The sequence below is a fragment of the Rhynchophorus ferrugineus genome, unplaced genomic scaffold, assembly GCF_030347505.1.
Source record: "Rhynchophorus ferrugineus isolate W39M unplaced genomic scaffold, kcgeb_rfMv2 rfM2, whole genome shotgun sequence".
Taxonomy (NCBI): Eukaryota; Metazoa; Arthropoda; class Insecta; order Coleoptera; family Curculionidae; genus Rhynchophorus; species Rhynchophorus ferrugineus.
In genome coordinates, this window is record NW_027472581.1 from 15,347,616 (window position 1) to 15,373,275 (window position 25,660).

At 32.9% G+C, this 25,660-nt stretch overlaps 1 protein-coding gene across 3 annotated transcripts in view; it reads left to right on the plus strand.

Moving 5' to 3' along the window:
- Positions 1-5,603: 5,603 nt before the first annotated feature.
- Positions 5,604-25,660, plus strand: part of LOC143189964 (uncharacterized) — a 400,785-nt gene continuing 380,728 nt past the window's right edge. For 2 of the 3 annotated variants that reach the window (XM_076393988.1, XM_076393984.1), the window contains exon 1: positions 5,925-6,063. The gene's annotated coding sequence lies outside the window, so the exon portion shown is untranslated. Of the gene's footprint in view, positions 6,064-25,660 lie in introns of all 3 variants that reach the window. The other variant, XM_076393986.1, reaches the window with a different exon arrangement.

The following is a 25,660-nucleotide window of genomic DNA, read 5'->3' on the forward strand; positions in this document are numbered from 1 at the left end:
AATATTGAATATCAATAATGTGAAGAGTAAACACACGAAAGCAGTGAAAGTAGAAATGCAAATATTGATTGTTTTTGTTGAATAAATTAAGTCATATGAAAGGCTCGCGTTACTTTCGATCAATATTTAGTGACAGTTCCATTGATGTGGGTTTTAAACTGTGTTAACGATTTCGTTGGATTTATAACGTGTGCACAGACAACTCATTTTCCGCGTTTGGAGATGTTTGTGACGTCTGGTTTCGATTAGAATGTTGAATATTGTGCAAAGTATTTAACTGAAACCCGATTGATTGACTTTACGATATTAATGACACTATTAATAATAATTTTAACGACAAATAATCAAATAAACAAATCAAGATAATTTATTATGCGAGTTTTCGATTTCTCAAAATATACATGGGGCACTAGGAATTCTGTCTAGTGTCTAGTGTGTTCCAGGGAATCACTACAAATTGTACAGAAAGCCATGTTGTAATGAATATTGATCATCATTGAAAAAGTGAAAGTTGACATTCTTCCGGTCAGTATTCCTCAAGAATTTGGAAGAAAATAATCTTGATATACATATACAACGCCAACGAAAATGATTCCTGTCGGTTCTTGGTGGTGATTGTGATTGTAAATATCTTTATAGGCAACAGTGAAAAATTCGACAAGATATGAATGTTCTGGATGGTCTCTAAGTTGGCCACTGGCCAGTCGGTAGGCTTAATGCTGAGGACTGTAGTTCGGAGACCACATTAAACAGTAGGTCCCGTCCAGATAAACCCTCGTTGGTAAAATGAAGACTTTAAAATATATCAAAAAAATTATCGCTATTGTCTGTTATGGTTATTCTCATTGTTATTGACTAAGATTATTGGTGACTGTCATGGTTATTATGTCAGAGTTATTTAGTATTACTTTCTAAGATTATTGTTAACCATCTTAATCATTATATCATTGCTATTTACTATCGTTGTTATGGTTCATTGTTGATATTACCACTACTATTACTTGTTAGTAAAATTAATTACCCGTACTATCAGTTGCCAGTAATGTTAACTGTCAGTACCATTCTATTTCATTATTAGTTGATATTAGAAATATCTTTCGTGATAATTAACAATTCTTACCGGCTTGGTTGGCGCAGTGGTAAAGGCGACAGGACCATCCTCCTACTGTTGCAATAGTCGCGGATTCGAATCCTGCTGGGGCATGGTCATCGTTAGGTAAGAGTGTAAAATCCGACAAGGAAAATGATCCCAGTCACGCCAGTAACCATGCTGAGTAAGACCGGATATCTTCTGGAATGATTTTTAAGTTAAGCGACTCTCCAGTCGGTAGGAACGTGGGCTCCAACGTTTCACTGTAGGTCCAGTCCAGATAAACTCTCGTTGGTAAAAAGGAGACTTTAAAATATAAAAAACATTACTAATTCTTGTTATATTTCATATGTATTTTTAATTTTTCCCTTGTCCTTGTCAAAATTAGTCATTCATGTACGTTATCATTTTGTTTTCAGAACAGTAATTCAGTAACCCGACCCCCACATTAAGATCTCGCACTCTTAGAATTAGCGTTGGGAACTATCGACTGAAAACTACTTTCAGTACTACTGAAACTATTTTCAATCAAATGCATGGTTACACTGTTCTATTTAATTCGTGATGTCAGACGAAGATGTACGACTCCTCTCCTGTATAAATTGTGAGAGAGGAAAGGACGGAGATAATTGCTTGGGGCAGTTAATTTTATATGTGGTTATATTTTCCAACGGTAGTATAAGCGAGACGGAGATGTGTAAATTCCTTCACCAACTAACTCTAATAAAAAAAGGAAAAAAATAATTACTGGATACTATTATAATAATAATACATAACGTGCAATTTATAATTTAATTTTAAACGAAGTAGAATTACTATAACCTTTGAATGTTCTGTGGATCTGTAAAAAGAAATGGAATTTTTTTATGGAATGAAATAATACCCTACAAATGTTTTATTGTATTTTAATGTATATATTGCTATTTTAAATAATATACTATAATAAACATAGATAATACAATAGAACTTAAACAAAACCTAAAAACTAAAGATGTACAATAACCATAAATACTAAATAAAAATTAAATTAAACATATACCTAATCAAAAAAAAAATCCATGTCATAACTAAAAATGATCTGAATAAAATTATATAAATGATTTATTTATTATTGAGCGGATATATTTTTTAACAAAAATCGAGAGAGTAATGGAAATATTACCTATTATTGACGTAAAAACAGTCAAAATATTTTACCATTTATCATTCACAATTTTAATATTTATAGGCTAACTATTACATTAACAATCCTGAAACATATCGTAACAAAATGCTATAATATTAATATACAATATATTGTTATTTACAAGCAAACTACCAAAATAAAACTATATATATATTACATATAAATCTATGTAAGTATAAATTACAAATGTTTATCAAAGTCGCGGCTAGGACGACGGACACAGAAAGTTCAAAATCAAAAAATCGAATGAAACTAGCAGAACCAAAAGTAGTAACTAAATGAACACGACTGAAACAGTCGATAGTAAATACTAAAGTAAAATCAGTCGGACCGAAAATAGCGACAGAAAATAGTCGACTGAAACAGTCACTGGAAAAAAGTAGTAAAATCAGTCGAACCAAAAATAGTGACTGAAACAGTCGGTAGTAAAAAGTAGTCAATTATTAAACAGTCGTTAGTCAATTTCAGTCCATAGATCCCCACACTACTTAGAATTATTTTTATTTTTTAAGAAGCTGTTATATAATTTATTTTGTTCGGTTTTTATTTGTTTAACACATTTTATTTTATTTTATTACATTACATTTTATTATTTTATATTGTTTTACCTAAATGTATATACCCGGGTGTAAATTTAGCCCTACATACCTTCACTTAATTTGATTTTATAGTTGGTTTAACATTAACGGTTATAAAAAATTGCGGTTTTATTAAGTTTTAGTTACCATTCCAAGGAGCATTTCCTTTGGTGATTGGCTGGAATAGTTGTTCCTTATCGGATTTTTAACTCTTTTCTATTTACAATCACGATCACTCATATCAATCAATCATGCTCACCTCATCCTCAGAGTGGACCATCGTGGACCAAGTTGGCTTAATAACTGATATTTATAATACTTAGATATTAAATATCAATATTTGTTATTACAAGGAAAGACATCCCCAGCCTTTTTTTCTGCATGGATTGTTGATTATTATTATATTCAAAGTTATTTTATACATACGTCATCTAAATTTGTGATGTCAAAACGTCGCAATGTTGCCGTATCAACTCTGAGTTCTTGTGAACAAAATTCTAATTTAAATATGTTAAACAAAAATGTTATCAAATATAATTTATTTTAACATTATATTATATCTATTGCATATATTCTCGAAGGACTTAAAACTACAATTAAGTACACAGTTATAATAGTTTGTAGGTTAGGGTTGTGCTTTATTATATTTACATTGAACTCTTTCCCTTGCCACCTATAAGTAAGAGTTCGAGGCGCGTTTTTTATGTAGTGGTATCCATTGGATACCTAATCCACCTAGTTAACAATTGCATGTCCAAGTAATATATTTTACTTTCATTAGAGAGCATATTTACCTTTTATGCTTAGTTTTTGTGCCCTCCGGTACAGTGTTTCCGTTTAAAGTAATTTTGATTTTACTGTGGTTTTCTCCTACGTTTGTTCTGTTAATACCTGTATATATATTTTATTTATTTGCCTGTATTTATTTTGGCATTTGCTATATCTGCAAAACAGTTACTATTCTTTGTCTCCTAACACATTTTAGTCAAATACTTATGTATATTCTGAACAATCTTTTACAATCTACATTATCATTTCCTACAGTTATCATATATTAATTATATACTCACCTTTACTTGTTTCCACTTTCATCGCTCTGTTTTAGAAATTGGCGGCATTGAATCGTATTATATTCAGAAAGTTTCATTCAAGTGAATAACTAAGCTATTAACTTCCAATATGTCCATTTCATGTATTATACATATTATGTATCATTTGTCAATTTCTTCTTCAATGGGTTTGATCGAGCTCATCCAAAGCGAAGGTGTTATTAACCATTGCCGATTCCAGCATGAGGTACAATATATCTGCAATGAATTATTAATAAATGTTATAACTAATAAAACCCAATCAATTGTTATTCCAACGTTTACTTTTTTCCATCAACTTTTCTCAGTCATAACGCTCTTTTTATTATCATCTTACCATGAGTGACCATTGGGTATATTGTTCCCATTCTGAAATATCCATGTCTTCTAAATACATAAATTTAAATAATAAGTCTTCCTTCATTTGATTATATGCCTTTTAAAATTGTATTTCTTTAAAAGCAATATCCAGAAATTCTATTAGGCTTCTTCGATACTTTTCAGACTAACAGTTTCCTTTGAAATAATCGTATTAAATTATGCTAAATTGTATTTTCACCGTTGTTTTGAAGAATTTAGCATACGCTTGACAACCGGACGACTTTGGCAGGCTAGTTCGCTTACACGTTCGTACTTATCAGACAGCATTATGTCTCTTTTTAATAGAATAAAATGATTAGGAAATATTGTCTGATTTTAAAACGAATTTATAAATTACGGCAGGAAATATATTAAACATCTTGATGACCTATGTACAAAATAACTTTGGATAGACCATAGATAACAGTACTCCGCTCTCTCTAGATACCTGTTAGGCTATTCATACACCGCACAAGGATAGCCGAACTCAATATAACTTGAAGTTAGAGTTAAAGTAATATACTCACCTTACAATGGATATTTTAAATTCTTTTAGCTTTTAACAATGTGTCTAATAGATAATACCTATCATATGTGATTCACATTATATATTGACATATAAAAATGGCTTCAGTAAGTAAGTAAAACTAGAGTTTAATTTAATTACTACTCTATCTTATTCTAAAGACTGTGTATTAGTGATACGTGTTTACGTTATTAATTAAGTTGGATGCTATTATACGTTTTAGCTTACTCACTTTACCGATATTGCCACTTTAAATCATATTTATTATGGGTTCCAGGGAAATCCGTGAAGGATTACTATTGGATTTGCAAATTGAATTGCTTTACAATTTAATATCTTACGTCCAAATAGGTCTAATAATTGACTTATAGAACAATATCTTGTTATGTCCAAAGATTATTTATATTGACGACCGATGAGCCAATACAACTGGTAAAATTTAAGACTATCTTCTCAAAATAATTTTAAATAATTATAATTAATAATATTTTTAAAACTAATTCTATAAAGCCTTCCATTCAAATTTAAATTAATTTCAATTAGATTATTGCAATGAACAGTTCTTGGTTAAAAATCAATTAGATGTTATGGGAATTTTTAAGATGACATAACGAACGTCTACGGATTATTCGGCATAAACAGTTTTAGATTCCCTAAACGCCGCCACGTTTACGGCGATTTAGCAACGCCGCATCCGAATATCATCGGTTTTATCCGACCAGTCGGTCCCTACCACTATCATGCGGCGCAAGTGTCCCCCACCGCGGATCCCCTCATTCCAGTCGTAGTCGCCGCTGGAGTTGTTGTTTGTCGTCATCGTTTGCACCTCTAACCGCGCCTTTACCTCACTTTTTGTTATTGTTTGGGTCCCAAGCGGCGTTCGCGAAAAATCGCTCGCGATGGTCGATCAAATCTCGACGTCGTGTTGACATTCCGTTCGACTTTCGCCCCCCCCGTGTGCTCCCCGGTTGCGGGACTAGCAATAAAGTTTAAAAATACTGTAGAGCGCGCGTCACACTTGACAGTAACAGGATTGTGTTTTCGGCACTGCTATTTTTGCGCCACGTCGTGAGTTATTTCCAGTTCTTGCATTCGAGTTGCCGTTGCTTTTCGGCGGATGAATCTCTCGTCTTTGCGGGTGTGTTTGGTGTCGTTCGCGAACAGTTAAGTTCACTCTGTGGATTACCTCTTGGATTACCCTAAACACCATCACGTTTATTTCATAGTTTCGACAGGTAAGTCGACGGTTTTCTTTTGTTTCTTCAACAATGCGGTGACGTTGCTAGTCTAAGGCCACTTTAACACGGAAGCACTCCGGAAATTCGCGGACCACGTTTGTCCTGTTGAAATATGTGTTTTGTATCGCGATGTTTTATTTATACGCGTTACATAACCTATATGTATATAATTACGATTGTTAAAGCGGTCAATTAATATGGAATTATCATCGTCGAATTACGGGCAACCAATTTTTACGATAATCCCATTATAACGTTTAACTCAATAAACCGGGAGAATAAACGGGACGTTGTAAACCAAATTAGTTGGATTTTCGAATGTACTTTGTTGAATTTCCAATTAGGTCGGGTTTCACATCGGAAATTAAATCGTTTTTCACGGTTTGTCGTTTTTTTGGTCAAGTGGGTCATGACGAACGAAAGTTTCTCCATCTTCGCGTCTTTATCAAAACTTTCAGTGTTTATTCTCGATATTATCAAATGTCATAATCATTAATGTTGGGAAATTAGTCGTCATCCAATTTTTTGATAGTGATATTCGGAAATAAGAAACAAAAACGATGTTGTAAACCAAATTAGTTGGATTTTCAATTAGGCCGGGTTTCACATCCGAAACTAAAACGTTTTTCATGGTTTGGCGTTTTCTCTTATCAAGTGGGCCATGATGAACGAAAGTTTCTTTCCTTATCTTTGAGTCTTTATCAAAACTTTTAATGTTTAATCTAGATATTATCAAATGTCATATTAGTAGTGTTACGAAATTAGTTGTCATCGGACATTTTTGGCATTGGTATTCATAAATAAGAAACACAAGGGACGTTGTAAATCAAATTAATTGGATTTTCGAACGTATTTTGGTGAATTTACAGTTAGGCTAGTTTTCATATCGAATTAAATTGTCTTTCAGGGTTTGGTGTTATTTTATTCAGTTAGTCGTGATGAACAAAAGTTTGTTTTCCGATCTTTGGGTCTTTAACACAACTTATTTTCGATATGTCAAATGTCATATTGTTAGTGTTACGAAATTAGTTGTTATCCGAATTTTTGACAGTAATATTCAGAAATAAAGAGTACCTGTTGTATTTTGGTAAAAGTACTTTGTTGAATTTTAATTAGACCGGCTTTCACATCGAAAATTAAATAGTTTTTCAGGGTTTGGTCCCTTTTATCAAGTGGGTTGCGAAAGTTTCCTTCCGCATCTTTGCCAAATCTTTCAATGTTTATTATCGATATATTAAATATATCATTAATGTTTCGAAATTATTGACAGTGATATTTAGAGATAGTTGTCATCCGATTTTTTTATAGTGATTTTCAGAAATAAGAAGCAAATACGATGTTCTAAAACGAATTAATTGAATTTTCGAATGTGCTTTGTTGAATTTCCAAATATGCTGGTTTTCACATCGGATATAAAATAGTTTTTCACGGCTTGGTCTGTTTTTGTCAAGAGGGTTATGATAAACGAAAATTTCCTTCCCTATATTTGCGTCTTTATCAAAACTCAAGGTTTATTTATAACATCTTATTATATCAAATGCCTTATCATCTAACTCACAAAATTAGTTGCCAGCCGATTTTTTATAGCGATATTCAGAAATAAGATGCAAATATAATGTTCTCAAAACTTCGGCTTAACTCACGGTTTTTTTATTTCTTTTAAATTATTTATTTTTTAATTTTTTTATTTAAAGTTTCTTCTTTCCATATTTTTGCGTCTTCATCAAAACTCTCAGTGTTTATTTTCGATATCTCATTATATCACATGCCATGTAATTAAAGTTGCGAAATAAGTGGCTATCCGATTTTTTTATAGTGATATTTAGGACAAACACAAACGACGTTATAAACGAAATAAGTTGAATTTTTGAACATTGTTGAATTTCTGCACATCCGGAAATTATTTATCAGGCCTATAAATTGATTGTTCAAAGGATTTACAACAGATGGTGTTACTGTGTATTTGCATTCGAAAATGCATAGTTCTTGAATGTCTTGTTGATTAACCGAACACCTAAAATTATTTTTCGGTCGTCCGCACCGACCAAGTAGGTCATGAAAAGACGATTGTTGTTTGTTTCGTAGAAAGCCGGACTTCTATTAATTTCGAAACTCCGGGAGTTTTGTACGTAAACTCGCATGTTATCAAGTTGTATTCGGTAATAGGTTCTAAAAATAGCGGGGATTATGTTTTTATTATAAACGTTTGTCATAAACAGTTGACTGGAGAGTGTTTCGTAAAAGTTTCGACGACTGTTTTATTCAGCGTTTTATTTTTTATGATGGTTCTCGTTGTTATTACTGCACACTCCTGCGTAATATATCATAATAAACTCGATGACTATAATAAAGAATCACAAACATATTGATTTATAGTCAAAGTTATTATCTACATCTAAATTTGTGACGTTAAAATGACGCAATGTTGCCGTATCTACTCTGAGTTGTTAATTCTTTTCATGATCTAGTTCACTTTGGCTTTGACATACAATATTTTAATCTAAATAAAACAATTAAACAAATATATTGGTATCAAATATAATTTATTTCAATATTATAGTAAATCTAATGCATATATTATCAAAGGAGTTAAAATTACAATCAAGTACACAGTTACAATAGTTTGTAGGTTAGGATTATGTTTGATTATATTTACATACCACTTTTTTCCATACCATCAACTCTCTTCCATACCATCTATGAGTAGAGTTCTAGGCGCGTTTGTAGTTGTATCCCTTGGAGGCCTAGTCCACCTAGTTAACAATTGCATGTCCAAGTAATATATTTTACCTTCATTAGAGAGCATATTTACCTTTTCCGCTTATTTCTTGTGTTCTTCGATGAACACTGGGTGGTACAGTGTTTCCTTGTAAAGTCATTTTGATATCACTGTATTTCTCCTTCGTTTGTTCTGTTAATACCTGTATATATATTTCTTGATAAAACTAGATTTAATTACTGCATTCTCCTTAATGTTACTATTCTTGCTCTCCTATAAATTCTAATCTAATGCTTATGTATATTCTGAACAATTACACACATATCTGTGCAGATAATTTTTTTTACACTATACAATAAGATTTTATATACTATATTCTTATATTATATACTTAATTCCATTCTCATCCCTGTCTTGATTGAATTGGAGATTGAATCATATCATATTCAGAAAGTTTCATTCAAGTGAATAAGTAAGCTGTTAATTTCCAATCGGTCTAACATTTGCTTACAATTTCATCATTTGTCAAATTCTTCTTTAATGTGTCAAGCTCATCCAAACCGAAGGTGCTTTTAACCATTCTTGTGTCCAGCACGAATTACAATATATCTGCGATGAATTATTAATAAATGTTATGACTAATTAAACCTAATTAATAATTTAATTAATAATACCTATTACATAACATACCTCCATAACATTTACCTTTTTCCATCAACTTTTATTGTCCTAACACTATTTTTATTATTATCTTGCCATGAGTGACCATTGGGTATATTGGTTCCATTCTGATATATCCATGACTCGTCTAAATACATAAATTGAAATAATAAGTCTTCCTTCATATTATTATATTCTTTTAAAAGCAATAATCCGGTTAGTTCCATTAGACCTGTTTGATACTTTTCAGACTAACAGTTTCCACTGAAATAATTGTATTAAATTATGTTTGTATCGAAAAACTAGTCACTTTTTTTATACATTTCATATATTTAATCTCTGAAAGAGCCAACATCAAGCTAATCTTGATTCGTTCCCCACTTCGTATGAGGACGGTTTTTTTTTTCGGTGAATTTAAGATCATATTTTTTTAATATTTGAGATATTTCAGTGACCGTGCCCATACTAATATTCAGTGCAGCTGCAACACGCTAAAAATAGTTTCAATAAAAATCGCGGCAAATTAATATTTAACAGTAAAAATGCTTACCCATGTTTTGAGTTTTTACCCATGTATAATTTCATTAGGGTCCTTCAAGCTGCCGATTCACATTAGAATGTCTAATTATAACACAAAATTGTTAAAATAATGTATAAGTAAGCCGGCTTGGTGGCGCAGTGGTAAAGGCGATGGAACGGTCCTCCTACTGTTGCGATGGCCCCGGGTTCGAGTCCTGCTGGGGCATGGTCGTAAATTTATGTTTGTGATTGTTTAAAATTTGTGAATGTTCTAGGCAAGAGTGTAAAATCCGACAAGGAAAATGATCCCAATCACGCCAGTAACCAGACTGGGTAAGACCGGATGTCTTCTGGGATGATTTCTAAAGTTGGTCACTCGTCAGTCGATAAAATTAATGCTGAGGACCGTGACCAGTCCAGATAAACCCATAGTTGGTAAAAGGAGACTTTACAATATATATTTAAAAAAATGTATAAATAAAATCTGTACCCATACAAACCGTCTAGTACGATCAAAATAACTATGTCACGTGCAGATTTCAATCGTTTTAGGGCGTATTTAAAATTTTACTGCTTTAAACGTCAATTTTTCTTTCAAATCCGTTTTTTTACAGAAATAACTTATTTCAAAAATAGTCAGCTAGCCTGTAATCAAGAATGTTTCGTTTTCGTTAACCTAGTTCCTTCGCGTCAATATATTTGCAACATTTTCTCGGATTATTTCGTATCGAAGCTGAGAAGCCTAATTTCAAGTTTACGATTGGCGTTTTCATTATCCCGACACCGATTCCGTCGAGCAGTCGAACGGCGCAACCTTGAGGCACACTTGATTTTATTTGTTCCGTAGGTGATTTGTTTTTTGTTTCGTGTTTGTTTATTACTTTACTAATATTCGACGTTCCCTATGATCTGTTGAGTAAAGTGTTTCCATTTCTCGCGTTTGCTTGTCCGCGTTCAAGGTAATTTGGAGATCCAGCTTAGGGGTATCCGTTCCATCATTCGATAAATGGCGCGTGTGACATCACGGCCCGTTCTTGCAATTTATAGATTTGCCTACGGGATATGGGTGGTCTGATCCGAAACTTAATTCATTAATTGTTATAACATTTGTTCAATTTTAGGTGTTCCGGAAGTTATAATTCCAATGACTTTTGTTGTGACTTTATTCGTTTAACATTTTATATTCGTCATGCTTAGATGACTTATCTTACAGCTATATCTGGTTGCTTGATGGTATTTCGTTTTATTGGAATATATTCATTTTTACACAAAAATTTCAGGCCTAAAAATTCTTCGTCGATATAAGCGTTAATATAAGGCTCCAGGTGCCCCCGTTTTTTACGAAAAGGGAGGCAAACTTTTCGATAAGTCGATTAATATACAAAAGGAGATATCTGCTAATGTATTCAGTAATTTTATACAAAAAACTTTTTCTATTCTTTAATTCCTGCAGTAGAAAACACGTGCTGAGGCTTCTGAAAGGGAATATCTGTATGTTTCTGAGTATATTAAATTTTTATTACTCTTAGTGGTTCAAGAACTTGCACAGTGGGGAATAAGTATTTCTTTTTATGCATCACATGTAAAAAATCACTTACTGTGGCCTTTTTGGTAAAATATTTTATTCTAAATCTTATTTTAACGTCTATATCTGCCTATTAATCTGGCATTACGCGAGGAAATTGCGGTGATTTTGATATCACATCGTATAAAAATTGGAAGCTTTATGTAAAAAATCGGTATAAAGTATTTTAATCAGTGTTGTCCATTGATAGCCGCTACTTTTTCCCATCTTTCCCATTTTTGGTATCTTAGTTGGTACAAGTGAACTGCAGTTTAAACAGGTCGATACGGGTAGTAATAAGAAGGAGCAAGACCTAGATAATACGGCGGATAGGGCAACATTGGTAGGGTTTTGCAATATGTGGTCGAGCGTTGTCATGTTGAAGAATAACATTATTGTTTCCTTGCTCGTATTCTGCCCGTTTTTGTCAATCATGAACTTCGCAAATCCATTTGATTTCCAGGTCATCGTGCAGTTCTTCGTTGGTTACGTAGCGATAGGCATTGGTAATCAATCGATGAACCTTGTTTTGACAGCGTTGTATGACTAGTTGATTAGAATTTTTAGTACAACCCCATATTTGCACCCCATAGGTCCAAATTGGCTTTATAATTATATTATAGATCAACCTCTTTGAAATACATATTACATGGACAATATGTCTTTCATTTACAATTGGCACTGAAAGATGTTTTTGCGGATAAAAACGCTTTTATTCCTTCGCGCTTGGGTGCAGTTAAATATTTGGCAACAATTTCGCATATTTTACGCCGATATTTCGAAACGTATTTCCTAGAAATTGGCAACTTTTACCGTACATAAATTATTTAAATTTTATCAGGCTGATTTCATTGTTTAACAGGTATCAAGGCCGCGAAATATTAATTGTGTTTATATTGGCAATTTTGTTTCCCGTTCATATTAATTTCGTAGATATTGTTTCAAAATAGTTTTACGCTGCGGTTTTTGTTCGAATTGCAGGTAGTTTGAATATTGATATTTTTGTTTGTATTCGATTCACATTCGTTCACTTTATGCCATGCAAATTACATGTAAAGTATTACCTTTATATCACTGTTGTTATGTTTTTATTGGATTTTTTTATTAATTACATCTTACATTAGATATGATTAGTACAATCTAAATTTACAAATAAATTTATTACTACTATTCCGTTGTACTTGTATCAATACACAAGCAAGGCGAGTACGGGATTAATACATATAAAACTAAACTACTTGAGCTAAAATTAAGAATACACTTATACACTAAACAAATTCGTGTGGTTTGCTTCGTTTCAATCTTCTGATTTCCTGCTTGTTATCTAGTAGCTGTATAGGCAAAATCTTGGATCACTTCGTGTATCCATTTGATTTCTAGGTCATCGTGCAGCTCTTCGTTGATTACATAGCGATAAGCCATAGCATTGCCTATTGATCGTAGAACTTTGTTTTGGGTGCGTCGGATTGGCTAGATTGGCATAGGTCCAAATTGGCTTTATGACTGACTGATAAACCAATCTGGTATTTGGCTGATTCTGCTTGAGGAATCGGGGACCCAAACCCAACCAAACCTAATTAGGTTTTTGTTATTTCGCCGCAACTCAAAATTAACATGGACAGATTTGGAGCTATTAAGCTGTATTTTCTAGCCTCTAGTCCATTTGTAGATCTTTTTGACCGCCATTTATACTTTTTCTATAGCTTTAGATAGATACATCTTTTGCCATGATAACTGTGTAGTCGGTAAATGTTCCAAATACTATTGGGAAAATGAATACTTTTGTAGAAAATTAGTCTTTTTTATTGTACATATTTTTATGTTTCCCCTAGATAATTTTCTGAGACTGGGAAATGAACAAGATGTAATTGAGCACTTATACACATAAAATGAATAATATTTCAATTTTGTTTGGTTATATATGATGTTTTGATGGTTTTACAGGTCTATTTCTTTGAGAAGTAAATTTAGTTAATGATATTGTTTCTTTTTGAAAAACATTTTATCACAATGCGATTACAATTATCATTTAAGACAGTTAATGGAATTGAATGTTGAAAAAATCAAAAAAGTAATTTTCTTGATATTGTCGGATCTAGAATAAATTACGTAGTTGAATTTATTTTATTCCAGTAACATATAGAAGAACAGTTACTTATTGGCATCAATATATATTCTCAGCTTTTCAGCTCTCACTATAATTTGTTAATTTCTTCGATTACCAATAACAGCTCTAGTGTTTTATTATTTTTTGTGAATTTCATCAACATTTTACAACCATATATAAGAAATACCAAACCAAACGTTCAATACTCTTATTTTAAAACTATTAATTATTAAAAAAACCTGTTAAATTTGATGGTTTTGATGTTTCTCAGCATAAAATAAAAGTTTTTCATTTGAAATTATTGAATTATTCGGTATATGCACAAGTTATTCATTAAGTCTTAAAAAACTTTCAGACAGTTGTTGTAATTTGTCAATTCAATTGTTGTTATCATGTCGTGTTGTTAATTGCGAGTTGTTAACGTTAAACTCTCCATATGTTGTTACATGCGTGGGATAGAACTGAAAGAAGGTAAAATGGCAATCACATCTTCATCATCGCGGTTTTATTACTTGTCAGTGAAAAAAAAAGAGTTTTCTGTGACTTAATGTGCCTGGTAAAAAGTCGATCTACTACAACAATCTAGAGCACACAAAAGGTATGAGTTAATCCAGGAGAATCATCCACATTGACACCCAAAGGTATTTATGGTCTTTAATCCTTGCTGTGCATCTGGTGGGAGCAGCAAAGTGTAGTATATTATGAGCTGCTAAAACCGAATGAAACTTTTACTGCAGATGTCAAGTGACGTCCAGTTTGTTCATTGAACATATTGTTGCAAAAGATCCACTGTTGCAGTTTCGAAATATAGAATTGTGCTAAAATGGATCGATGATTGTATTAGAAATATATGAACCATTTGTAGCAAATAATGGAAAATATATAGCTTAATGTAGTGTCACTAGTTTCAGTTGTGGTGGGTTTTTAAAATCGTATCATTTTATTAGAGACGCAACATGGCGAAATCGTAGTCATTCAGCACTTTATTAGAGATTTTCTGAAAAACTACTGATTTAAATCTACTCAAGATAAATTCCATTTGCGTTGGGTCAATAAAATAGTTTCAAGTTGTGTCAGCTAAGTCCATATGTTTTCAAAATATTAGGGAATGGAGTTGTCAATTGTCAACACTCATTGGTGGGCATATCCTTTTACATAAGATAACATTAAGTTGCTAACGATTGTTTAATTTGTATATTGAAATATTATTTGTTGTGCAAGGATGTACTTTTTAGTGAGTTCCTTGTTTATTTTTTGAAGTCGGTTCAATTTTGTCAAAAATATTTTGTTTATATTTTCATTTAATGTTTATATTTAGCATAATTTTTTTCTTTACATCCGACCATAAATATTTTTGATAATTGTAACATGAAACCCTGACTGTGCTTGAAGGTTAACCATGTTTCGGATTTTGATTTACAAGTCGTTAGCGGTTAAAGAACCTAGTACACTTGTCTAGACGTTGTGGGTCGTAAAGTAGGACACACTTGTTATTTCTCTATCAAACATCTGCCGCTCTAACAATAGGGCCATCTAATATAACGGAGAAAACTTGCATGGGTGATATTGTATCTGTTTTAGAATAGTGCATCAGTTAATAGACATTTCATTAGTACCACTAAACTATATTCTTATTTTCCAAAATAGCCGTGAGTAATAATTCTGTTCTAGTTTTATAGATTTTAATAATATTTTTGTTTTATATAGTACGTAGTTTCTCAGACTTTGTAAATAGTATCAATTATTTCTATCTGAAAATAAAATAATTATTTTTATAGTCATCACCTTTTAGTATGATGTCCAATATTTTAAATGATGAACACAGAACTATATTTTTTCTGAATATATTAGATTTATAAAAGGATGAGTGTTGGTTTTTGAGACTTTAAAAGTTTCATTTTTGATATAGCTGACAAGTAAGATAGATGATATGCGGCATTTTTTTAAATAATTTATTTCATTGTTACTAGTCGTTGTCCAATAACCTACAACATGTATTTATAATAGTTTAAATCTAGGTATATATCTAGGAGGACTCATCAGTCTTAACTTCATCTCTAGTCTAATAATGTTTAATTATCATTAACACTACCGTATTTTGCTTCTTAGGATTTTGTTCTGGGAAACAATTATTATTATATTTACATCGATTTTTGTGGAGCGCCTCCATAATTGAATTCCGTTGGTCCATATAGGTTTCAATACTTGCCTGTATAATAGTAATTTATGATGAACTTATAATTGTGGTTTTATTTCAATTAACCAATAAAATTTTCTATATTTCAACTCAAGTTCATTGCTTTTCTTTTTAACATGTTTTTAAGCGAGCCTTCCCGGGATGCTTAGGGTTATTGCTCGTAAATATTTTGTTTCATCGAATTGTATTGTTACTGGTGATGGAAATAGCATTACGCTAATCTAAAACAAAAAAAGTCATGGGGGCCACCTGGTCATGCATCAATATCAACGGCAAAGTCGCATCCATGGCACCAAGCTAATGCATGAGTGGTATACAAGGAACTGCTAAAACCTAATGAAAGTCTCTATCGACTACAATTGCAAACCGGTGAAGTCATACTTGGGAACATTAAAATGAAAAGACCTACCCCACCAGCCGTATCCCCCAGACCTTATTCCTTCTGAGTAAAAGATCTGCGATCAAAACTCAACTTTTTATAATAGCCAGATTGTTTTTATCCGTAGTAATATAGATAAAAAGAAGATATTTTATATAATGGCGCCAACCATAATAGTTTGACGCTGAACTTTAAGCAGTTTTACAAAATGGTTTACTGATTAGTGTTGGCAATGAGGAAAAACACAACAAGTTACAATGAGGAACATAATTATAAATTCAAATAAAAGTAGGACAAGGTTTATCGATGATATTCGAATTTGTAGAACTCGGACTCCTCTACCTCTAGGTAGAATGGTCGTCGGTGTTCAATCTTTGACCTCCAAAGGCTTCTTTCACTGGTCCAAACATGCGGTAGTCGCAGGGTGATAAATTCGGACTGAAGGGAGGGGGTGTTCCAGTACCTCCCACCCTAATTCCGATAATGTATCGAGCGTGAGACGCACGGTATGAGAGCGCGCGTTATCCTGGAGAAGAATCGCACTTCGTGCTGGAATGCCCCTCCGTTTCGAGCGATAAGCGGGTTTCACGTCTTTTTTTTAGAAATTTAGAGCAGTATGCAGCATTGGTACGTTGGTTGGGTGCGCAGGAAATCCCGCCCCGCCGGTCCCAGAACCTTACCCGCGGACCTGGTTGTCTTCGCTTTGACCGGCGCCCCTTCCTCCTTCTTCCTCCACTCTTTAGACGACATCTTACTTTCGGGAATGTAATAGTGTACCCATGTCTCGTTTGTAGTGAAGATTCACGTTAAAAAAACGAATGACGTTGCGCTACGGCGGTTGGCACTTGACATTCACTCATGGTCGTAGCACGCGCGTGGAATATGCGTTCCCGACGAAAACTGTGCCACACGGTTCGTAAGGACCCAGCTGCCACATACCCAAGCCACGACCTTTAATACATACATGCGCGCCATACGTCTACAGCGTTTGTCTCTATCATATTTGAACCACTCTCGTACAATCAAACTGCATAAGTACCTATATGTCAAAAATTATTTATTAATCCCAATTATTTTTTACTAATTGTTGCAATTGATTTATTATTATTAGGGTAGAAGTAATTTTGGGCATATACAGGATTTACAGGATTTAAGATTCTTTTATAGATAATATTATCGATACTACAAACTATTGTCTATTTTTTTTTATATGGAACGATATATTAATTTATTGTTAGTGATGTTTACACAAGCACAGATTTACTTAATTTTTATTTTCCACGGTCCTATTATTTTAATTGTATATATATATATATATATATATATATATATATATATATATATATATATATATATATATATATATATATATATATACTAGCGACCCGCCCCGGCTTCGCACGGGTGCAATGCTGATACTAAATTAAATACACTACAGAAAAAATATGAACGTTGTATATAAAAACATAGCGGCCCGCTCCGACTTTGCACGGGCATAAAATATATATGCCTATGTCACTGAATGAAAACATGATTAAAATCGATCCAGTATTTTTGGTTCATTCATTACTGCCCTTGGCCTGCACGCATTAAATTTGGAGTAAAACAATTCCTCTTCCCCTATACTTACTATGAAGATTTCCTGCTATCTTTGGAATATCTAAATTCATACAATTTTTATTACATTACACATTTTTAAACGCAAATTTTAAATTTGTAATATCTCCGAAAATATTTGTTTAATTTACATGCTGTAAGGAACCATATTGATCTATATTAATTGCACACTGTATTTAAGGTACTTAATTCGATAAGGATTAATGCCGTATTGCTTAAAATAACTTCGTAAATCAGCCATTTTCTCACGTAAAAAGTAAACAATAAAAATGGTTAATGTGGGTTATCCCTAAAAGATAAACATATACCATCGCGGACTTTTTTGAAGACCTTTTTATGGTGTACAATACTGTAGTACATTAATTTGATCTAACTCGTAGGGTTAGGCAGCGTTTTTGCTAATTGCTAAATAAGCCTAAAAAATAGGTTAATTTACGACATCACGTTAGAAACCTCTAAAATTAGCAATGTTGCCTTAGTATATTATGCATGTATTATACATATAAACCTTCCTCTTGAATCACTCTATCTATTGAAAAAAACCGCATCAAAATCCGTTGCGTAGTTTTAAAGATTTAAGCGCACATAGGGATATAGGGACAGAAAAGGCGACTTTGTTTTATACTATGTAGTGATATATACGAGCATACTTTTTTATCTTTTTCAATGACATCTGTTATTCTATACAACTGGTGAATTGGTGAATATTTGTTAATATAGCCAATCTGATGGTATTAGCTTCTCTCTGTAATAATATGCAACATATACATATGACAATACGTGACGATATGAAGATTTGTGAATGCTTAAACTCTTAAAGGGAACTTATATTACTACCGGTCATATTCACCAGACGTTACCCCATTCTAAACAGTACTTGTTATGAAATGAATTGGTACAGCCTCAAATAAACTTCAGTTGTAGGAGCGGACTGTTCAGAGCAAGTAGTGTTTAGGTTTGAAAACAATAAAATACCAATTTTATATTGAACTATCTCAAGTAGATAGAAAAACCGTCAAGATTAATTCACCTTTCATATATTTTAAGGACGAACTGAATTCGAATATTAAAAAAATATCTATTATCGTAGTTTTATTGACACGTTTGTAGTGTTTATATTGTTTTTACATATTAAATAGCTGTTATCAGTAGATATAGTGATTATTTAGAACTGATAAACTATTTAATTTAAGAGCGCTCTTTATCGTTATTTCGGATCAAATGAAAATTCGTAGAAAGCACCGAGAATATCATTAAGATTACGCCGTTATTTGTAAGAATTATCTAACTAATAATATGTTAAAACTTTATACTCATACACTTTTTTTGCGCAACAAAATAGTAGCGAATATTCAGAAATCATTGTTGACCTGATTGGAGGTCTTTTGTTAGATATAACTAATTGTAATATAGTATTTTTAATATTTAATATTTTGAGCATTAATATCCCTATATTAACTATTTTGCAAAGTAAGAGACATAAGATGTATCTAAACTATTTTTAACAAAAAAAAAATTGAACCTACTTCAAAAAATAAATAAGGAACTAAAAATATTAAAAAAATTTAAAAATCAAACTTAGATTTTGACCACAGAAAAACGTTTGAAGTCGGTACGAGCAACAACTAGATTTGTTTGTTCGTAATTTAGTTTTGTGTACATGTCACAAAATCATATTATTATTTTTGTATTGTTTATGCTATTTTACTCTTTTTAGTGTTAGATATTTACTCATTAAATTACGCAGTTATTACGTGTTAAGTGTTACAATGGATAAGCCAAGTAAAGGTGCAGCCCCTATGAGGAAAAATAGGAATAAAGAAACAATGATTGAAAATAAGCTTCAGGCCCCAGGGTCCGCTATCTAGCTTAGAAAGAATAAGTTATTGTGCCCGCCGGGAATCTCTAACCACTAGACCATCGAAGCAGTTGCCTGCAATATTTCTACGGTTTCTCACATGATATCGTTAATATTTAAAAGGCAAACTGAACGGCTTTTGTACTGTCGTCCGTTACATCAGTTCAGCAGTAGCATTATACTATTAAAAATATGTTAAAACATTGTACGTGTCTTAGAAATTTGAGGATATCCATCGATTTCCCAGGATTCCGCCATCCATTCCTGATTTGCTTCCAATATATACATATTCCAATATATATAGATGTATCTAAAAAAACGAAAATTAATAATCGTAAATTAGAATTATTTTTTATGTAACATTGCATAGGGAAATAGGATTGGTAATATAAAAAATATAAAACATAATTGGTTTTAAATATATAGTCTTAGAAATATGTGGAGCTCCTAAAAAAATTGTATAAAACTCCAAATTGAACTATGATGGTAAGGTGAAAAAATTTAGTAAGAAATTATTTTCATTGAACATACTTGGTCAAGCATTTCTCTAACGTCTTCCTTCTGAGTGAGAATCTGGATGGCTGTAAAGATCTTCAATGGAATGTCTGACGGTTAGGCCGAGAGTTTTCCCCATACCGTCGTATCTTGAACACAAGAGAAGCAAGTGATTCGTTGAAAATAACCGTACAGTAAACGAAACGTGAATAGCTTTAACGTTTAGGATTATAAGAAGAAGGAAAAGAGGAAGATCCAAACTTGGAACGAAATACTAAGCGTTACAAAACAGGAAAATCCTGCTATACATGAAATAATAGGTGAATTGAAAAGTTCCCGGCCTACCATAGTAAAACAATTTTTTCGGCAAAATTAGTTTTTTTTATTCGACATAATTCCCTTCAAGGGTGATAAACTGATTATAACTTTTCGATGCCATTTTTGTAGTACGATTTGTCCTTTGCTTCAAAATAGGCCTCAGTTTCAGCGATCACCTTCAACGGTCATTCAAATTTGTTTCGTCGGTAACAACCTCTTTTAGGCGTCCACTGTGTTCACCACCTTCGGTGCTCATTTCACCACGTCTAAATTTAGCATACCAATTCTTGATAGTTGATTTTCCTGGGACAGTGTCCGGAAACTCGGCATTAAGCCAAGTTTTTGCTTTAACTGTATTTTTTCCCTTCAAAAAGAAATATTTTGTCAACACACACAATTTTTTTTTATCCATTTTTTTCACAATAACAAAAGTTGCTTCACTCAAAGTGCTATAATTCACAAACTAATGATCCGACAGCTGTCAAATTTATACACGCATCTCTTGAGGGTTAGGGCTAACTAAAAAATATATGGATTTAATTCTAGTAGCGCCATCTATGTGTCAGGCCGGAGAAGTTTCAATTAACCATTTATACATATGTGAAGGAATTAGGTATTGTATCCTACACCTGCGTTATCATACTTCAGTTTGTATAATCAGTAATTATTTTAGACCGACTTATACCTTATATTTATTACAATCAAAAATCTTCGTAAGTGCTATGTGTCAAATATTATCTATTAATACCAATTATTATTTTTTAGCAATTCTTATTATTACTTTATCATTGTTAGGGTAGGCGTAATTTTGTGTGTATAGCCCCACAGGATAGCTAAGATTATTTTATAGATAATATTATAGATACTACAAATTATTATCTGTTTTTTGTTGCGGTTTGATATGAATTTTGATAGATAAGATGATTTATTTATTTTACTGAATGTTGTCTTACTATATATATTTTTTTAACTATAGCAGTGTTGTTATCGCTATATATAATGATTATTTGTAATTTTAGTGGTTATTTATATAAATTTTTGTTTAGCCTAAAAATATTACTGTGATAAACAATAGTAAGATTTTTGAAATAAAATACAAATTGGTTATTTATTTTTCGAAATTTGTTTGGTTTCTTTTAATAATATCCTCCTTCATATGTACGCGGATGGTCCGATAAGTATGTAGGAATGTTCGTCTGGTCGGTCGGAATGTTTGTCGATGCGATTGTTTGTCCGAACACTCACTACTACTTTGTGGAAGGAATTTGCACGGGAACTGAAAACACTGGTTGAATAAAAACTGGTTTATTTCGATATTGAATGATATATGTGGTCGACGGGATCATGATACCAATCCGCTAGCGTTGCCAACCTTTGAACTTGACGTGGTGTCCTGTAGGGTGAAGTGAAAGTGACACGGCCGGGGACTTTTCAATTTACCTGTTAGTTAAAGTTCGATAACATAGATATAACATAGAGTACATATTACTTTCGAGATGAAATCCGTAAATCTCCAGAGTTGTCATGGACAATCGATTGACAATTGACTTTCACAATAATGCTTCAAATCCTTTAAAACTAATGTATAAGCCAATAAAATAATAATAAATAAACCATACCAAATACAATACATTTTTACCCTGTAAGTTGTCAATCTCGATATCACAGAAACGAGAGACACCACTACGTAAAATTCCCCGATCCAATGACATTCCTCTCCCCGGAGCCTCCCGTCCTCCATATAGTCGCATATTTTTCAATTCCATTAGCAGCGGCTTCAAAAATGAAATTTCGACGGCGCGAATATTCAAGAGAGCGATCGCCGAACAGGGCGAAGGGATAAACCCCGATAATGAGCGGCGGCCGATAAAATATCTGGCGGGATCGAGATTGAAACCGGCGTAGCGAAACACGAGAGCGAGCGTTTCGGGCCCCCACGTCAAACGGCACCAGAGGAGCCTTTTGATTATTTTTATTGTTCGCGCTGTCCGGATCGCTCGCTCTCGGTTAACGGTTTCGGTTCCCGTTCACGAATCGAATCTGGCAGAATTATTAGGAAACTTTTAAATCGATGTTGTTTTTGCCCTCTCGTTCTCCGGCGTGCTGACAAGAGTCGATGGGCACTTCGTTAAGTGCAGTCCGGTCAGATTAACGGTAAGTCGAAATGAACAATTATTTAACCAACTTTATGTAAGAAATACTTTTGTTTTCTTGCGAATTAAAATACAAATATCCAACAAAACATTATAATGATCACTATCTTGATGATATACAAGGTACTACGATGGTGATTACAATAATATTCGTCTATAAACGACGTCAACAAGTTATTGTTCGAAAGGCTCTAAGAAAGACTTTAAATCGATGTTGTTTTTCACTCTCATTCTCCGTCATGCTCACAAGAGTCGATGGGTACTTCGTTAAGTGCAGTCCGGTCAGATTAACGGTAAGTCGAAATGAACAATTATTTAACCAACTTTATGTAAGAAATACTTTTGTTTTCTTGCGAATTAGAATACAAATATCCAACAAAACATTATAATGATCACTATCTTGATGATATACAAGGTACTACGATGGTGATTACAATAATATTCGTCTATAAACGACCTCAACAAGTTATTGTTCGAAAGGCTCTAAGAAAGACTCTAAATCGATGTTGTTTTTCACTCTCATTCTCCGTCATGCTCACAAGAGTCGATGGGTACTTCGTTAAGTGCAGTCCGGTCAGATTAACGGTAAGTCGAAATGAACAATTATTTAACCAACTTTATGTAAGAAATACTTTTGTTTTCTTGCGAATTAGAACACAAATATCCAACAAAACATTATAATGATCACTATCTTGATGATATACAAGGTACTACGATGGTGATTACAATAATATTCGTCTATAAACGACCTCAACAAGTTATTGTTCGAAAGGCTCTAAGAAAGACTCTAAATCGATGTTGTTTTTCACTCTCATTCTCCGTCATGCTCACAAGAGTCGATGGGTACTTCGTTAAGTGCAGTCCGGTCAGATTAACGGTAAGTCGAAATGAACAATTATTTAACCAACTTTATGTAAGAAATACTTTTGTTTTCTTGCGAATTAGAATACAAATATCCAACAAAACATTATAATGATCACTATCTTGATGATATACAAGGTACTACGATGGTGATTACAATAATATTCGTCTATAAACGACCTCAACAAGTTATTGTTCGAAAGGCTCTAAGAAAGACTCTAAATCGATGTTGTTTTTCCCTCTCATTCTCCGTCATGCTCACAAGAGTCGATGGGTACTTCGTTAAGTGCAGTCCGGTCAGATTAACGGTAAGTCGAAATGAACAATTATTTAACCAACTTTATGTAAGAAATACTTTTGTTTTCTTGCGAATTAGAATACAAATATCCAACAAAACATTATAATGATCACTATCTTGATGATATACAAGGTACTACGATGGTGATTACAATAATATTCGTCTATAAACGACGTCAACAAGTTATTGTTCGAAAGGCTCTAAGAAAGACTCTAAATCGATGTTGTTTTTCCCTCTCGTTCTCCGGCGTGCTGACAAGAGTCGATGGGCACTTCGTTAAGTGCAGTCCGGTCAGATTAACGGTAAGTCGAAATGAACAATTATTTAACCAACTTTATGTAAGAAATACTTTTGTTTTCTTGGGAATTAAAATACAAATATCCAACAAAACATTATAATGATCACTATCTTGATGATATACAAGGTACTACGATGGTGATTACAATAATATTCGTCTATAAACGACCTCAACAAGTTATTGTTCGAAAGGCTCTAAGAAAGACTCTAAATCGATGTTGTTTTTCACTCTCATTCTCCGTCATGCTCACAAGAGTCGATGGGTACTTCGTTAAGTGCAGTCCGGTCAGATTAACGGTAAGTCGAAATGAACAATTATTTAACCAACTTTATGTAAGAAATACTTTTGTTTTCTTGCGAATTAAAATACAAATATCCAACAAAACATTATAATGATCACTATCTTGATGATATACAAGGTACTACGATGGTGATTACAATAATATTCGTCTATAAACGACCTCAACAAGTTATTGTTCGAAAGGCTCTAAGAAAGACTCTAAATCGATGTTGTTTTTCACTCTCATTCTCCGTCATGCTCACAAGAGTCGATGGGTACTTCGTTAAGTGCAGTCCGGTCAGATTAACGGTAAGTCGAAATGAACAATTATTTAACCAACTTTATGTAAGAAATACTTTTGTTTTCTTGCGAATTAAAATACAAATATCCAACAAAACATTATAATGATCACTATCTTGATGATATACAAGGTACTACGATGGTGATTACAATAATATTCGTCTATAAACGACCTCAACAAGTTATTGTTCGAAAGGCTCTAAGAAAGACTCTAAATCGATGTTGTTTTTCACTCTCATTCTCCGTCATGCTCACAAGAGTCGATGGGTACTTCGTTAAGTGCAGTCCGGTCAGATTAACGGTAAGTCGAAATGAACAATTATTTAACCAACTTTATGTAAGAAATACTTTTGTTTTCTTGCGAATTAGAATACAAATATCCAACAAAACATTATAATGATCACTATCTTGATGATATACAAGGTACTACGATGGTGATTACAATAATATTCGTCTATAAACGACTTCAACAAGTTATTGTTCGAAAGGCTCTAAGAAAGACTCTAAATCGATGTTGTTTTTCCCTCTCATTCTCCGTCATGCTCACAAGAGTCGATGGGTACTTCGTTAAGTGCAGTCCGGTCAGATTAACGGTAAGTCGAAATGAACAATTATTTAACCAACTTTATGTAAGAAATACTTTTGTTTTCTTGCGAATTAGAATACAAATATCCAACAAAACATTATAATGATCACTATCTTGATGATATACAAGGTACTACGATGGTGATTACAATAATATTCGTCTATAAACGACGTCAACAAGTTATTGTTCGAAAGGCTCTAAGAAAGACTCTAAATCGATGTTGTTTTTCCCTCTCGTTCTCCGGCGTGCTGACAAGAGTCGATGGGCACTTCGTTAAGTGCAGTCCGGTCAGATTAACGGTAAGTCGAAATGAACAATTATTTAACCAACTTTATGTAAGAAATACTTTTGTTTTCTTGCGAATTAAAATACAAATATCCAACAAA